Genomic DNA, 18,685 nt, shown 5'->3' on the forward strand with positions numbered 1-18,685 from the left:
TTCGGAGCAGCACGGAGAGGAAGGGACCGACCAGCCGATTGAGAAGCAAGCTGGGTGGGAAGAGCAGTCAACACCACCTGCGACCTCCCACACACAGACACGAACACACAGATGTCCCTTTCAAGCATCCATCAGCCCAGAGGGCCAGAGAGAAGGGGCCCAGGCCAGGGCCTCTGTCTGGAGAGGGTGGTGGGACTATCAGGCAGAATCCAGACCATGGGCACCTCCATGGGGCAGCAGGGACCGGGGTGGGGATGAACAGTTGATGGTGGTGAACACAGATGTACCTAATCAGAATCACACGTGCATGCATACACCACACCAAGCACACGAGGCAGTGATTACAGGAAGAGCTGAGAATCGGGCAAACTCTGGTTCAAGTCCTGGCTCTGCCTTTTCCTAGCTGTGAGATCTTACGTGACTCTCTCAGTGTCTCTGAGCCTCAGTTTTCTCATCTGTAAAATGTTGATGGTAAGATCTACCTCCCGCCTTGCTGTGAGGATTAAAGTGAAATAATAGTAACTATTGATAGATGAATCCTAAAAAAACAGTACACATTCTTGCTCTCCTGTATTTACGCCGTGGCAATCTGACCTCATAGCTCCTCCCAATAAGAGATGGAGTCTATTTCTTAAGCTCTTGAATCTAGTTCGTAACTTACTTTGGCCAAAGGGACGATGGCAGAAGTGATGCTAGAATAGACTTGAATCATGGGCCCTTGCTCTCGTGTGTTCTTGGTACCCAGACACCCTACGAACAAGGCCAGGTTAGCCTGCTAGGTGATGAGACACGTGGCCCGGTTGCCCCCGCCACTCCAGCCAACAGCCACCAAATGCCCAGGAAGCAGAGTATCAGGCTGACTCATAGCTGACTAACAGGTCCATGTGTTAGCCCAGCCAAGACAGCAGGCCTGCCCAGCCCAAACCGCCAACTTGCCAAATCATGAGCAAATAATGGTTACATCACCACATTTTGGGTGGTTTGTTATGCAGCAAAATCTAACTGATAGACTTATGTTCCTGCCCAAGATGAAGTGGCAGGGATCAGATTTATCTTCCTGCTTGAAATAGCCAAAATAATTAAGCAAGACTTTGGACATTGGGTGAGTATTAAAGGATGGTGATCCCCAAAAGACAGGAAAAACAAATGAAGGGAGCCCTAAGTTCACCCCAGCTTACTGTCCAGGCTTCAGTTCAGATGAGGGGACCCAGATGGAGCCTGAGCTGAGGAGACGTAGCTGAGAGCCTGGAGAGACCAAGGAGGGTGGAATTCTCAGAACAGAGAGCTGGAGAATGGAGAGCTGCTCACAGAGAGAACCCTGGAGACTTGCAGAGGCTCCCCCTTGAGTATTCAGCAGGGTACTTATCAGTGCACACATATCAGGGAGCTACCTGAGGCCAGGAAAGACTCATTTGAAAAAATGAGAAGACGGTGCTCTGCACTCACCCAGGGCCAGAAATGGAGGCTGCTGCCCGAAGCCAGACCGTAAAAACTCAATCCACAGGGTGCTGAGTAGAGTACTCAGGAAGGCCATGCCTCAGTAGTGGGGGAAAACTCATCCTAGACAGAACACTCCTCCAAATCTGCCTGATAAAAGCAAGATCCCAAGTGGTCAGACTGTGTCCAAGTAACTTCACTGTATTCCAGAAAATCTAACTGATACAAAACCTAAAATTTATGGAGTGTTTATTATGTTCCAGGAACTTTACATATACATTAACATTTTACATGTATTACTACATGTCTATTACTTTATTAACATTCAAACAGGTTTTTATCCCCACTGTACAGATAATAGAGCCTAAGATAACACATGTAAAGTGCCTGGTGTGTTCAATAAATGCTATTTCTCTCAACTCCTCAACATCACTCCCTGCCTGCAACCATGAACAACCAAATCGTTTTTCCCAAATTGCACATGTAGTTCAAAGAAATTATGGATTTTAAAAGCCAAATAAATACTGTAGCCTTCAGGAGGAACGGGTTCTCTGGCTGGGGTCGTGGAGAAAATCCTTAGGGAAGAGTTAGGAGTCCTAGTTTCTGGGCTCTGCCACTGTCTTGCAAGGTGATCTTCAGTCAGCTCTCACCTCTCTGAGGCCGATTCAGCCACCTGCGATGGGGGGAGGGATGACTTCTCAGAGCAACCGTCATTGCACAGGCCAAGATGCCTCCGTCACTCTCAGCCTACATTCTGATGTGGAGGATGGCAGAGTCGGAAAAGTAGAGCGGTATCTGCCACAGTTGGAACATGTGTGCGTACACACACACGGAGCCTCTTGTCGAGTGGTATCTGCCATGGTTGGAGCATGTGTGCATACACACACACACACACACACACACACACACACACACGGAGCCTCTTGTCGAGCCTCTCTCCAGAGGTCTCTTCCCCATGCAAGTAGCTCTTCCTCGTCCGCCCCAGTGCAGCATTACAGCCTTACACCAGAAGATGGTGCTGCTTCTCCGTGCACTTTCAACCGCATTTCTTAGGTGCGTGTTCAGAAGATAACGGTATTCCTCTCCAGAATACCACACTCCAATCACAAGCAACCAAAGACAATTTGAAATTAGAAAGGAATTGGGACCTTTTTGGAAGGAAACTAAATATTATCAGAATGTGCCAAGCACTGTGCGAGCTACTTTACAACCCTTCTTTTAAAAACCAGGCATGCCAATGCTCAGAGACAACAAAAGGAAGAAGCAGGTGCTTAGTAAAAGTTAGTTTTATTTCCATGTCTTTGTAGCCTTCATTACATAGGACATTTGATTGATGATCAAGTATTACTGCAGCCATGAAATTAAAAGATGCTTACTCCTTGGAAGAAAAGTTATGACCAACCTAGATAGTATATTCAAAAGCAGAGACATTACTTTGCCAACAAAGGTCCGTCTAGTCAAGGCTATGGTTTTTCCTGTGGTCATGTATGGATGTCAGAGTTGGACTGTGAAGAAAGCTGAGCGCCGAAGAATTGATGCTTTTGAACTGTGGTGTTGGAGAAGACTCTTGAGAGTCCCTTGGACAGCAAGGAGATCCAACCAGTCCATTCTGAAGGAGATCAGCCCTGGGATTTCTCTGGAAGGAATGATGCTGAAGCTGAAACTCCAGTACTTTGGCCACCTTATGTGAAGAGTTGACTCACTGGAAAAGACTCTGATGCTGGGAGGGATTGGGGGCAGGAGGAGAAGGGGATGACAGAGAGTGAGATGGCTGGATGGCATCACTGACTCGATGGACGTGAGTCTGAGTGAACTCTGGGAGTTGGTGATGGACAGGGAGGCCTGGCGTGCTGCGATTCATGGGGTCGCGAAGAGTCGGACACGACTGAGCAACTGAACTGAACTGAAGTATTGATTGGTTAATTGAGTTGTAACTGCTGATAGAGAACTAAAGGCCAAGCAGGTTGTAGCAGGACCAAAGGGAGCATTTAGTCCTAAACTACAACTTCTGGATATAAAATGATGCCCAGAGAGAAATGAGAAGAAAATAATGTGCCTGACACAAAGCAGGTTCTCACCAAACATCTACTGAATTAGTAGATGAAGTGCTTTTGCCCACATCATCCCTCACTCCATTAAGCAATACTTTTTTATCCCCCTTTACAGATGGAAAAACTGAGGCCAACACAAGGAACCTAGCCAAGTCACAAGTGTCTTCAAAGCACTTTGAGCAATTTCCCTGGTGGTCTAGTGGCTAAGACTCTGTGCTCCCAATGCAGGGTACTCCGGTTCTGTCCCCGGTCAGAGAACTAAATCCCACATGCTGCAACTAAGACCCAGTGCAGCCAAATAAATAGATTTTTTTTTTTTCAAAAAGCACATTGAGCCCTGCTCCTAAGAATAATGTTTGTAAATTATTTCTATTGATCTTGACATGTTGTCAAGCACTTTCCTATACACTTTTTCATTTATTTTAATCCTCATAGGATCCATGAGGAGTATGTATTACTATTACAGTTTTACAGATGAGGAAACTGAGGCTCAGCAAGGTTGTCTGCCCAAGGACACAAACTGCTGAGGGTCAGATCCGAAAGTGAGGTCCCTAGTCTCTGAGTCTACCCTCCATCAGCAGGGGATGTTCTTGCCCGTACAAGAATTCACTGGAATAATTTTTCACTTTGTTTTTTTCATTGTTAACTGTCTTCCCAGCTTTACTGAGATATAATTGACATAACATTGTGTGAGTTTAGGCTTTCCTGGGCGGCTCACCGGTGAAGAATCCACCTGCCAATACAGGAGACACAGGTTCGATCCCTGGTCCAGGAGGATCCCACAAGCTGTGGGGTAACTAACTAAGCCCATGTGCCACAACTACCACGCCTGTGTTCTAGAGCCCAGGAGACGCCACAACTGAGCCCACGTGTCAAGAGCCCATGCTCCACAAGAGGAGACATCGCACTGAGCCTGTGTACAGCTAGAGAGTAGCCTCTGCTCTCCACAACCAGAAAAGCCCGTGCGGCAACAAAGACCCAGCACAGCCATAAATAAATAAATACAATTATTTTTAAAAAAACAACATTGTGGGAGTTTAAGATGCACAATGTGATGACTTGATGCCAGTATATATTGTGAAATGTTTACCACAGTAAGGTTACTCTTCCACCTCACATAGTTACCCGTTTGTTGTTGTTATGGGGAGAACATTAAAGCTTTATTGTCATAGCAACTTTTAACTATACAAGATGGTATTGTCAACTATAGTCACTACCTTAGACCCCTGGAACTTACTCGTCTTTATTTGGAAGTTCGTACCCTCTGACCAACATCTCCCCATTTCCCCCATCCCCCAAGCCCTTGGCCAGCTTCCTTCTACTCTCTGTTTCTTTGAGTTCAGTGTTTTTAGATTCCACATATAAGTGAGCTCATATAATATTTGTTTTTCTCTGTCTGAAATTTAACTTAGCACAATGCCTTCAAGGGCTATTCATATTGTCACAAAAGCTTTTTTTTTTTTTTTTTTTTTTTAACGAATGGGCACTTTAAAACTAATAGCTGCCTCCCAACTTCAGTGTCCTTGTTTATATTTTCCGATGGCTTCAGCCATTTTAATTATTCAGAGCCAACAAGAGAGAAGAAAAGAGAGAGAGACCTAATACCTAAATGATGCACTCATACCACGTGAAAGTCAAATGGTTCCAAGATACATTGTTAGAAGGGAAGATTTATAGGGGTTTAAATCAAGGCAAGGCTGGGGAGGAGTGAGTGAGCTGCCTGGCACACCCCCGGGCGTGCCGCCGCGTGCTGTGGCTGGTGAGTACTAGTGCCTGTCGGAAAGTGCGACTTGGATGTAGAAAGAAAAAAATAACATTAGTGTCGCTCATTTGAATTTTAGAAATGTTGTAATTCTGTTTGCATTTAATCTGTAAATTTGCTTTTGGTTTCATAGTCACATAAGAGCTACAAGCATATGATTATACCGAGCTTCATGCTTCTACCTGCTTAAGTAATATAATGATATTAACTTGTCAACACAGAGTCCCTGGGAGTATTTTTCCCTTTAAAAGGATTGTGCACACAGTCAGGTTAGACCTGTCTTCCACACTTCCTGCCCTCAAAGCCGGGGCCATAGCCACGGATATCTTTTTTCCTCTGGTTGGGAAGGAGCTCTCTCCCTAGAGAACAGGCAAGAGTTCACTCCCAGGCCAGATGCAGGGCAGCAGGGAGGCAAGCCCTTCTCTCCTTCCCAGCCCTTCCCTGCCGCCGGGCACAGGCACAGGGAGCGTTTGCTTTGAGGCTAAGAGGAGGATCCCGGTAGAAGCTTGGCAGCTCTCACCTGGTTCAGTCAGGAAGGCAAGAGGGTGGTGGACCTTAAAACTAGGGTGAAGTGGAGCCACGTTCCTCTCACCTGACTCACTAATAAAACAACTGGGATTCACGTCCAGGCAAATGAAGGTTAGGTCCAAGGCAACAGTTAGGTCCAAGATCTTACTGTTGGTTTCCTTTAGAATTTTACTAAACTCTTCAAAAATCACAAAAATAACTTACGCTGATTGCATTCAATGAGACAACTGTATAATATCCCCCTAAAAAAAGAATAAGTGATTAATCTCTTCCCCACCTCCCCAGTACTAGCTGCTCAATGTGATTCTCTACTCACGTCGCCATACTCACACAGCCATATCCAAACACACACATCCTGCTTAGAGGGTGCTCTGGTCATTGTTTGACAACACAGGACCATGCCACTTGCTTATCTCCCCTAACATCATCTTAAACTTTCGGGTCAAAGGATAGACCCTCAGCTCATTCTCTTTGAAGAGCTACATGACGTTGCAGACTGCAGACGGGACACAATTTGCTCACCCACTCTCTTGAGGATTGACAGGTTGTTTCCAAGTTTTCCTTCCTGACCATTTCAAGCAAGGCTGCAAACAACCATCCTTGGACATATGGCTTTCTCCTTCACACTCCTTTCTGATGGATCTTAGAAGTGAGCTGGGTCAATATACGTGGGTCACTCTTCTTTCGTTCAACAGTTATTCCCCACATTATTATTCTTGTGTCCTTTTCTCAGATCTGCACTGAGCATCTGCTGTGTGCAGAGCACTGTCTTAGATGTGCAGAAGTAAATGAGACAAGGCTCTGCTCTCAGGCACATGAATACTAAGGAGATTTACACAGCTGGCATATATTAGTTACATATGCAATTATTAGCGATGTGCTAGAAAATCCCATGGATGGAGGAGCCTGGTAGGCTGCAGTTCATGGGGTCACTACGAGTCAGACATGACTGAGCGACTTCACTTTCACTTTTCACTTTCATGCATTGGAGAAGGAAATGGCAACCCACTCCAGTGTTCTTGCCTGGAGAATCCCAGGGACAGGGGAGCCTGGTAGGCTGCCGTCTATGGGGTCGCACAGAGTTGGACATGACTGAAGCAACTTAGCAGCAGCAGCAGCAGTTATATAGTATATAACTAGTATTTATATTTATACAACAGACAAAGTAATAACACCCTAAGGGAGGTAAATACAGTCAAAGGGGTGAGTGACTATGTATGAATCTGTGTCCTCTTACTCCAGGGCAGCCAGAGAGTGAGGGTGATCTGAGGGGGCTCTGCCCAGCACAGGCAAGTGCTGGGGCCTTTCCCCTGGGTCCATCTTTCTCATCCCTGGTTGCCCACGAGAGCGCACCACTGGAACTGGAGGCCAGCTTTCCCACTCACACTAGCCACCATTTATCATGGTGGCCCTTCTACATGTTAAACATCTCACATATATTCCCCTACTCAAATGAATCCTTACAAACCCACTGCATTCATTAGCTATTGTGTTGTTTGTGTTAGTTGCTCAGTTGTGTCCAACTCTGCAACCCCATGGACTGTAGCCCGCCAGGCTCCTCTGTCCGTGGAATTCTCCAGGCAAGAATACTGGAGTGGGTAGCCATGCCCTTCTCCAAGGGATCCTCTCCACCCAGGAATCTGCATAGCAGGCAGATTCTTTACCATCTGAGCCACCAGGGAAGCTGTCATTAGCTATTGCTATGTAACAAATTACTTCAAAATTTAGTGGCATAAGCAATAAACTTCTGTTATCTCACGGGTTTTACGTGGCATTTTGGATCCAACTTCTTTCACTTATCGTAACATTTTCAAGGTTCATCCATGTTATACACATGAATACATATGCCATTGCTTTTTATGGCCAAAAAAATTGCACGGTATGGATATACCACTTTCCTTCATCCATACATCAGTTAACAGACATTCTTTTAAAGTTGCCTTAGATATTATCAAACTAAGTGAAGCAAGTCAGACAGAGAAAGGCAAATATCATATGATATCACTTATATGTGAAATCTAAAAAAATTGATACAAATTAACAAAGCAGAAACAGACTCACAGAAAAAGAAAACTAACTTATGGTTACTAAAGAGGAAAGGTAGGGGGAGGATAAATTAGGAGTTTGGGATGAACATATACACACTAATAGGTATGAAATAATCAATAAGAACCTACTATATAGCAGAGGGAATTCTACTCAACATTCTGTAATAATCTGTGACTTGCCCGGCAATCCAGTAGTTGAGACTCTGTGCTTCCACTGCAAGGGGCACAGGTTTGATTTCTGATCAGGGAACTAAAAGCCCACATGCCCCTTGGCAAATGTGTATGTATGTATATGTAAGTATATATATACACACACATACATAAATACATATATATTCTGTAATAACCTATATGGGAAAAGAATGTGAAAAAGAATGGATATATGTGTATGTATAACTGACAACTTTGCTGTACATCTGAAACTAGCACAATATTGTAAATCAGCTATACCCCAATATGAAATAAAAATTGAAACAAAAGAAAAATCTAAGCAAGCAAAACACCTAAAAATATTCTGAAGAAGAATAATGGCTAGTAACTCTCTCTACTGGATAATAAAATATTTTTTTAAATCTATGATAATTAATGTTGTTGACATGTTAAATAAATATATAAATGCAACAGAATAAAAATTCTACATTATTCCCATGTAAAAAGTACTATTATAATAGCACAGAAAAAGGAAATGGATACAAATTAATAAAATATATGTAGAATCTATATGCTGAAAATTACAGAGCACTTATGGGAAAAAAAACAAAGAAGTCCAAAAAAAAAAATTCCAGGTTCATGGATCAGAAAACTCGGCATTGTTAAGATATCAGTTGTCTTCAAATTGATCTATGAATTCAGTATAATTCAAACAAAAACCCCAGAAAGATAACTTATAAGCATTAACAACACGATTCTTAAATTTATATGCAAAGGCAAAGAGACTAGAATATCCAAACTAATTTTGAAAAGGAATAGCCTTGGAGGATTTACATTACCCAAGTTCAAGACCTACTATAAAGATACAGTACGATGTTGGCAGACAGACAAATACATGGATGGGATAGAACACCAAGTCCAGAAGTAAAAATATGGCCAATTGAAAAATAAAAAGGGGCAAAAGCAATTTAATGGAGAACACAGTCTTTTCAAAAATGATAATGAAACAATTGGAAAGGACTACAACATACAAATGGAGGGGAGAGAGGGAGGGAGGGAGAGAGGAGCAGAGAAATAAACCAGGACCCATACCTCGTATTATATATAAAGTTAATTCCAAATGGATTATAGATCTATATGTAAAACTCTAAAACTTGTAGAAAAAACATTAGTAGGAAACCTTTGTTACCTTGGATTAAGCTAACTGTCCTTAGATACACCAAAAGCACTATGCAAAAAGAAAAAAAATTAGACTTCTCTAAATGTTTTAAATGTTTTCTCTATAAAAGACAAGAGAATGAAAAGACAAGTCAGACACTAAGAGAAAATATTTGCAAATCGTATATTTGACAATGGACTTGAATCCAGAACACATAAGAAATTTTTAAAACTCAACAATGAGAAAACAAACAGCCCATTAAAAAGATGAAAAAAGGTATACAGGTAGCAAATAAGCACATGAAAAGATGCTCAATATCTTTTACCATTTGGGAAACATAAATCAAAATCACAACGAGGCATCACTACAGTTATCGTCCAGTCACTCAGTCGCGTCCGACTCTTTGCAAGCCCGTGACTACAGCGCACCAGGCATTCCTGTCCTTCACTACCTCCCTAAGTTTGCTCAGACTCATGTTCATTGAGTCGATGATGCCATCCTACCATCTCATCCACTGTTGCCCCTCCTCCTCCTGCCCTCCACCTTTCCCAGAATCAGGGTCTTTTCCAATGAGTTGGTTCTTCACATCAGATGGCCAAAGTATTTGAAAAGTTAAAATTAATAAAGAACAACTGACAATAGCTAGTGTCAACAAGGTGAAAGCAAATAATACTCTCATATATTCTTGGTGGGAATGTAAAATGGTGTGGCCACTCTGGAAAATAGTCTGGCAGCTTTCTTTATTTTTATTAGAGTATCGTTGCTTTACAATAGTGTTAGCTTCTGTGGTACAGCAAAGGGAATCTGTTATACATATATATCTATCCCCTCTTTTTGGATTTCCTTCTCATTTAGGTCCCCACAGGCAATCTCTCTTAAACAAACACCATAAAATACAGTAATCCCACTCTTATTTATCCAACATTAGCATTAAACCTGTACACATTTATATTAATAGCAGTACTCGTAATCATCAAAATAGAAACCCAAATGTCCTTCTGTTGGGGATTAGATTAATACATCTTACATATTCATATGCTGCAATATTTCTCAACAATAAAAAAGAATAAACTATGATACACAGGAGAGCAACATGGATGAATCTCAAAATAATTATGCTGAGTGAAAGAAACCAGACCCAAAAAGAGTACATTGTATGAAAGAGTGAATGGTATGATTCCATTTTTATAAAATTCTGGAAAATGCAAACTAACCTCTAAGTGACAAAAAGGAGATCAGTGGTTGTCTGGTGAAGGGAGTTGCAAGGGCAGCAAGGACGGAAAGGGCAGGACGACAAGCGGTTATGAGGAGACTTTTGGGTGTGATGGGCATGTTTCTTAATTGCAGTGATAGTTTTAGCAGTAGCTACCTGTGTCAAAACTTATTAAATTGTCCACTTTAAATGTCTGGTTTTTCCAGTAGTCATGTATGGATGTGAGAGTTGAACTATAAAGAAAGCTGAGCGCCAAAGAATTGATGCTTTTGAACTGTGGTGTTGGAGAAGATTCTTGAGAGTCCCTTGGACTGCAAGGAGATTAAACCAGTCAATCGTAAAGGAAATCAGTCCTGAATATTCATTGGAAGGACTGAAGCTGAAGCTTCAATACAGGAGAAGCTGAAGTTCTCCTGATATGAAGAACTGACTCATTAGAAAAGACCCTGATGCTGGGAAAGATTGAAGGAGGGAGGAGAAGGGGACAACAGAGGATGAGATGGTTGGATGGCATCACCGACTCAATGGGCATGAGTTTGAGTAAACTCCGGGAGTTGGTGATGGACAGGGAAGCCTGGCGTGCTGCAGTCCATGGGGCCGCAAAGAGTCGGACACGCCTGAGCGGCTGAACTGAACTATTGTATGTCTATTACACTAAAATAAAGCTGTTTTTTTTTTTAATGACCTGCCTCTTTGAACATGTTTGGATTCCTCTATAAGAAGTTGTAACTTTCTCAGTTTACAAACTCTGTTGGTTTTGTGTCATCTTGGTTGGGTTATGGTACTCAATTATTCAAATATTAATAATAACATAGGTGTTGCTGTGAAGGTATTTTGTAGGTGAGATTAATATCAGTTGAAAGAAAGAAGGAAAGGAGATTATCCTGGATAATATTGATAGGCCTGATCCAATCAATTGAATGGAACTGAGGTTTCCCTGAGGAAGAAGAAATTCTGCTAGCAGACTGAAGCTTCAATTCCTATTAGAGTCCCAGCCTGCCAGCCTACAGATTTCAAACTTGTCTAGCCAGCCCCCCAAAACACATAAGCCAAGTACTTACAGTAAATCTCTTTATATAGAGAGAATATATTACATATTAATATATTGTATATCTTATATCTATTATAATGGCAATATATATGTATGAATGTATGTTATATATGGTTGGATATATATACACAAGTATCTCAGTTCTTTTTCTTTGGTATGAAGTGGCCCAAATATACATAGTCACTACTCCTGCCACATTACCTTTTCTCTCCCAGTCTGCCCCTACGACCTCATGGTGAGTTCCCTATAACCAGCTGACTGAGGAAGAAAAAACTCAGGACTGGCTTGAAACCATTCATCTCAGATTGGGGCTTAAACCCACGTGCCTGGACTCAAACCCAACCAAAACCCTGTTTGGGACTCTAACCCACCATCTTTTAAATAGAACCACTCACCTGGTGTCTGGACTTACTGAGGCTGAGGATCTTTGTGTCTCAGCACAGAAGGAATTCAGCCAGAGGCAAAGTGATAGGCAAGAAACAGATTTATTAGTATGGAATGCTTGTAAGAGATGCAAGCAGACAGGCGAGGGAGCTCTGCCCCAAGGATTAAGTGGGCTACAATTTTATAGTCAAAGAAAAGGGGAAGGGGTAAAGACTGCCTTCTTCAAGGCTCACATCACTAGCCCCTTCTTTGTATCAGGCAGGAGAGTGTCTGACCCTGAGGTCAAACTAGGATTATTATAGGCTTATTCAAATCAGTAGAAGGATGGTGACATTTTTCTTTGTCCTAATGACCTAAAGCACATCTCGTGCTTTTATTTATAGCTTTATAATTAAGCAGGGCTTCTCTGGTGGCTCAGTTGGTAAAGAATCTGCCTGCAATGCAGGAGACCTGGGTTCAATCCCTAGGTTGGAAAGATCCCCTGGAGAAAGGCATGGCAACCCACCCTTGTCTGTAGAGTTCTTATCTGGAGAATTCCCATGGACAGACGAGCCTGGCAGGCTACAGTCCATGGGGTCGCAAAGAGTCAGACACGACTGAGTGACTAAGCACAGCATAGTTAAGCAAGCCTACTTCATCCCACAAAGTTCCAATAGCCTTCCTAAGCGATCATTAACTTACAGTGATCTCCCAAAGTTTCCTAGGTTTCCCTCTATCTAGTCCGCTACTGGAACTTCTACAACTACCTGTTATAGTCACCAAGTCCTGTCCAACTCTTAGTGACCCCATGAACTGTAGCCCACCAGGCTCCTCTGTCCATGGGATTTCCCAGGCAAGAATACTGGAGTGGGTTGCCATTTCCTTCTCCAGGGGATCTTCCCAACCCAGGATTCGAACCCACATCTCCAGCATTGGCAGGCAGATTCTTCACCACTGAGCCCCCAGGGAAGCCCCACAACTACCTGTGTAACCATCTGATTCTACCCCTATCAGGCTTACAGATGGTTTTGCACAGTATGTAGGCACCTCCCTAAAAACGTGGACAGCTACAGCACTACAGTGGTAGTACACCCCTTTCTAGTGCATTCTCAAGGACAGCAGTGGCAGTAAATCTCCCCAGTGGGCAGCATTCTGATCAGGGCACCTGTCTGTTCATTTTGGGGAAAAAATGGCCAGAGGGATAAGTTTGATTCGTGCCCGTGGCCAATGGTTTGGCTAGATAGCCAGGGACTTGGAAGGAACATGATTGGAAAATTGGTGACAATCAATCTAGGTCACAGTCCTATCTGAATGAACATAGAATGTGAAGACATTTATATCTGATGTGAATGCTCACCAAAGGTGACTTTAATAATCAGAGGTGGATTTTAGTAATCAAGTAGAGAGGGTGACCAGCCAGCCTGTCATTGCCCACTGGCTTATAAACAAAGTAGACAGATGGCAGGGATGAAGGTTATGCATGGGCTTAGCAGCATAACTTCCACTCGCCAAGGCCTAACTGGCTACAGCTACTGCTGAGTGTCCAGTCTGCCAGCAGCAGAGACCAAGGCTGAGCCCCGGCACCCTTCCCTGGGGTGACCAGTCAGCTACCTGGTGGCAGATCGATTACACTGGACTGCTTCCACCACGGAAGGGACAGTGCTTTGTTCTTATTCTGCACATGGATTTGCTTTCCACGCACGTACTGCTTCTGTGGACTTCTAGAATGCCTTATCCACCATCATAGTATTCCACACAGCATTGCTTCTAGTCAAGGAATTCACAACAGATGAAGTGCAGTAATACACTCACGTTCACAGACTTTACTGGTTTTACCATGTTGCCCACCATCCTGAAGTTGCTGACTTGATGGTTGAATGGCCTTTTGAAGACCCAGTCACAGATGTAACTAGGTGGCAACACTTTGCAGGGCTGGGGCAATGTCCTTCAGGAGACTGCCTGTACTCAAATTAGCATTCCGTGTATGGTGCTATTTCTCCCACAGCTAGGATTCATGGTTCCAGGAGTCAAGGAGTGGAAATGGAATGGCAGCATTCAATATTAACCCTAGTGATTCATTTGAAAAATTTTGTTTCCTGTATCTGCAACCTTATGCTTGCTGATCTAGAGGTCTTCCTTCCAAAGGGAGGAACGCTTCCACATTCACATGAGGATTCCACTGAACTATAAGTTAAGACTGCCACTTCCATTTTAGACTCCTCATCCCTCTGAATAAACAGGCAAAGATGGGAATTACTACACTGGCTGGGGGGATTGATACTGGCTACCAAGGGGAAAGGGGGCTGCGACCACATAATAGAGATAAGGGAAAGCATGTCTGGAATACAGGAGACCCCTTAGGGCATCTCTTAGCACTATCATAACCTGTGACTAAAGTCAATGGAATACTGTAACAATCCATAAGTCAAGATTTCTAATGGCACAAACCCTTCAAGAATGGATGTTTGGGGGCATCCCACCAGGAAAAAAACAAAAAAACAAAAACAAAACACACAACCAGTAATGAGGTGCTTGCTGAGGGTAAAGGAAATACAGAGTGGAGAGCAGAAGACAGTAGTTGTAAATACCAGTTATGACCACCTAACCAATTTCAGAAATGAGGACTGTATGAGTATTTATTCCTTATTTTATCGTGAATACGTCTGTGTATTTTTTCTTCCCTCTCTTATCTCCTTGCCATCTAATATAAAATGTATTAATAAAAGCTAACTTTACATTAGTGAAGTTCAGTTCAGTTCAGTTCAGTCACTCAGTCATGTCCAACTCTTCGCGACCCCATGAATCGCAGCACGCCAGGCCTCCCTGTCCATCACCAACTCCCGGAGTTCACTCAAACTCACGTCCATCGAGTCAGTGATGCCATCCAGCCATCTCATCCTCTGTCGTCCCCCTTCTCCTCCTGCCCCCAATCCCTCCCAGCATCAGAGTGAAGTTACAGGATTATTAACATCATCCAAGGACTTGGCCTCCTCTTTTGGGGGAAGTGTTAGTATATTTTCAGTCATACACAGGATAAATGTATCATGTTAGGTGGAAGCATGACTTTTTTACTGTCTTTATAAGGAGATTAAATGTGGTTTAAGGAGATGTGTATTGGTGTCAGGTTGACTGGATATAATCTGTGATCATCAGTTTTATGTGTGATCAGTTGACTAGGCTCTAGTACCTAGATATTCAAACACTAATCCAGATGTTGTTGTTAAGATACTTTGTAGATGTTGTAACATCTACAATCAGTTAACTTTATGTAAAAAAAAATTCCTGGATAATCTGGGCGGACCTGATCCAACCAGCTGAAAGGCCTAGAGGTTTCCTCGAAGAAATTCCACTCCTACCCAAGTGTTTCCAGCTTGTCCTTCCTTATGGCCTGCACTACAGATTCCAGACTTGCCAACCTGACCCCTACCACTGCAAAAGCCAATTCCTTGCAATAAATACAGATGAATAGATAAGACGATTGATAGATAGGAGAGAGAGAATAGATATCCACAGGTTGCATCTCTATCTCCTCTGTGGTGGAAAATCTTGCATCCCTTGAGAGTCAGAGCTTGTTTTACATCCAAAAGGGATCACCCAACATATTCATCAGGCATGTCCCCTAAAATTCCTGGGGAAATCCCAGGAGTTCAAAGGATTATTCTAACGGAGGAGTCAATTGGGCAGGTCAGGGCAACACTCCTAGTATTTTTTCAGGGCATGGCTTCAGATATGTTAAGTCCTTTCATATTTATTAAACTATCTGTAACACATTGGAATGCTACACAGTCACTTAAAAATATGCTCTTTATCAACTGTCTCTGAAAGGGGATACAAAACCTCTTAATAGTAATTGCTTCTAAGGAGGGAACCCAGTGGTGTGGGAACAGGAATGGGAGGAATAATTTTCACTGTTTGTACTTTAGGAATGTTGGATTATGTGAATCTATCATCAAAGCTAGGGATTGGCAAACTGCAATCCACAAGCCAAATCTAACCCACTGCCTGTTTAAAGTTTTGCTGGAACGCCTTCATGCCCATTTGTTTACATACTGGCTATGGCTGCTTTCATTCTGCAATGGCAGAGTTCAGTCATTGAAACAATTACATACACTACAAACATGATGTCATATGGCCCACAAAGCCTAAAATATTTACTATCTGACCTTCTATGGGAATTTGCTGATATCAATTTAGATTTTTTAAAAATAGAAAAGTAAACTGACATCAAAAGATTAAAAGATACCCCCAAAAGAACTGAAAACACCTGTCCACACAAAAACTTAAATGTTAATGTTCACAGCAGCACTAGTCACAATAGGCAAAAAGTAGAACCAACCCAAAAGTCACTCGACAAATGAATACATTAAACAAAAGATATATCCACACAACGGAACACTGCTTGGCAAGAAAAAGGAATGAAATGTTGATAAATGTTAAACACAGATGAACCTTGAAAACATTATGCTAAGTGAAAGAAGCCAGACATAAAAGGCCACATTTCATTTATGTGATACACATTATGATTTCATTTATGTGCTATGTCCAGACAAGGCAAATTCACAGTGACAGAAAATACATTAGGGGTTTACAGGGGTTGCGGAGGAAGGAAGAACAAAGAGTGACTGCAAGTGGGTTTCTTTGAGGAGTGATGAAAATGTTCTGGAATTAGATAATGGTGATAGTTGTATAACTCTTTGAATATATTAAAACCAGTGAATTGTATACCATCACCAAGTAGAAGGCATTTCACAGTAGGGGAAAGTTCTACATCCCAACTATTCCAAACATCCATGAGATCTTAGGTAAGTTTCTTTCCCTGTCTGGTCCTTAATTTCCTTCTCTATAATACAGATGCAATTGGACAACGAGGGGAAAGGCCAGTACAATGAGATGTGAGGGGAGATTTGGGGGGCCTGACTTCCCAGAATCCTTTATTCTTTCTTCAAGATTCATAATCACTGACTCTAAAAACCACTATTTTCATCATCATCATGTTCCAATTTCAAAACACTTTCACATACATGTCAGTTGATACTCATAACCACCCTTTAGGGAAGACAGGTATTATCCCCATCTTACAGATGAAGAAATTGAACTTCAAATGACTTGCCAAAGTTCATACAGTGGTTAAATGTAGAAGCTGGGACTCAGTCCTAGGTTCTGTCCACACCACCACACTGGCCTCTCTCTAAAGCCCTAGACACCACTGTCCAGCATTCTCATTACAAACTATACATCGTCTGGATAAAGCAAGGGAGGAGAGGCACAAGGACTTGGGCCCTCCTCGGCCTTTTCTTATGAACCTCTCTGTTTCGGCATAGCAGCAGCCTGTGCATAGGAGTAGACGTACACTGGTGAGGACACCAAGCCCACGGTGTCACAGAGACGTACATAAAGGTATACAGGACCTGCTCGACAGGTGACAGGTCACTCCTCGTTACCAGAATGGTGGGGAAGCTGTGCCTTAAGTTCAGGGGAGACCTGAGAGTTCAGAACTCTGGGGGTCTGCTCTCTCCTAAATCTAGAAGACTCATTAACCCTTCTCATGAAATTTCTAGAAGGGACAGCTCCTCAGTGCTTAATAGACAAGAGAAATGAGGAGGGAGGGCCTAGGAATTATCCTCATTGCCTTTGCTGAAGTAGAGTCTAGGAAAGGGAATAACAGTGAATAAGGCATTCAGTCCTAAGCTCAGAGAACTGGACCTAAATCTCAAGGAATATCTTTGAGACGACTGCTGTCAAACCCAGGTCAGTCCTTGTAAGTCAGTGTCTGAGCACCAGTAACACTACCAGCTATGTGCGCTTCAGCAGGTCATTCACCCTCCCTGATTCAGTTTGCGTATCCAGAACTGTGGCTAATGACTGCTGGGGTCTAGCTCAGAGGGGATTTCAGTGGCATAAACTGAAATGCTTTAAAAATAAAATGTACTTTATGAACACTCTTTCATTTTCCCATGGCTGCCAAGAAAGAAGGGCTGAACACACTTGGGGAGTGACCCACTGACTTTCCAGAGCTTGCCAGCAAGGGGGAGTCAAGCCAAAGGCTAAAGTCTCTTCAGAAAAAGCCAGGTTGCCCATGTTTGCTTGTCCTTTTTTTTCATTTTACCAATAACATTTATCAAGTATTTCCTACAGCATACAATGTTGTTCTGGGAGCTTGAAGATTAAAGCAGTGAAAAAGAAGAAATGGTTCTGCTCTCAAAAAGCTTATTTTCTACTTGTGAGAGATGAATAAATTAATGAATGTCAAGCTTAGGGCAGGTGCTGTGCTGAATTTAACTGGGTAAGATTAATAGTGATAGGGGAGTGGTACTGTTTCCTATAGGATGTCAGAAAGCCCCTCTCATAAGAGGGTGTTTGAACAAAGACGTGAAGGAAGGAGATAGTTTAGGAAACAGCCACACCCCTGGTCTAAGTTCTGGGGAGAGACAGACACATTGTCCAGGGCAACAGAATTTCCTACCATGCTGGTTTGGTTTGCCCTTCTTGGATTCATCTCCATACTCTTCTTCCTGCTATGCTCCCTGGGGAGAGGCGGGCTGACCCCTAGACTGGATCTCTGGGTCATCCTTGCCATCTTCTGCCTGTTAGGTTCAGCCAAAAGGAGGCCCCAGAAAATTGGAGTACAGGATGGAAGAAGTGGAATACTGATGCTCCAGCTTTCTCAGCCTGGCCACAGCTCTGACTGGCTGCATCCCTCTGCCACTGCTCCCATCAGCTTTCCACAGCCCTTTTGTAGTCCATCCTCCCATGCGATCCTCCTGGGTCCCAGTGGGCAGGAGTCTTGCAGGATTCACCTAGATGAGCACCAACTACCTACCTGGGCCAGAGTGCCTTGTCCATAGTTGCCACCTAGACTGCCCCTCCCATCAGGACAGGAAGATGAGTTTTGACCCTAGAGGCATCCATCATAGATATTGTGG

This window comes from Bos mutus, chromosome 19 (genome assembly GCF_027580195.1).
Source record: "Bos mutus isolate GX-2022 chromosome 19, NWIPB_WYAK_1.1, whole genome shotgun sequence".
Taxonomy (NCBI): Eukaryota; Metazoa; Chordata; class Mammalia; order Artiodactyla; family Bovidae; genus Bos; species Bos mutus.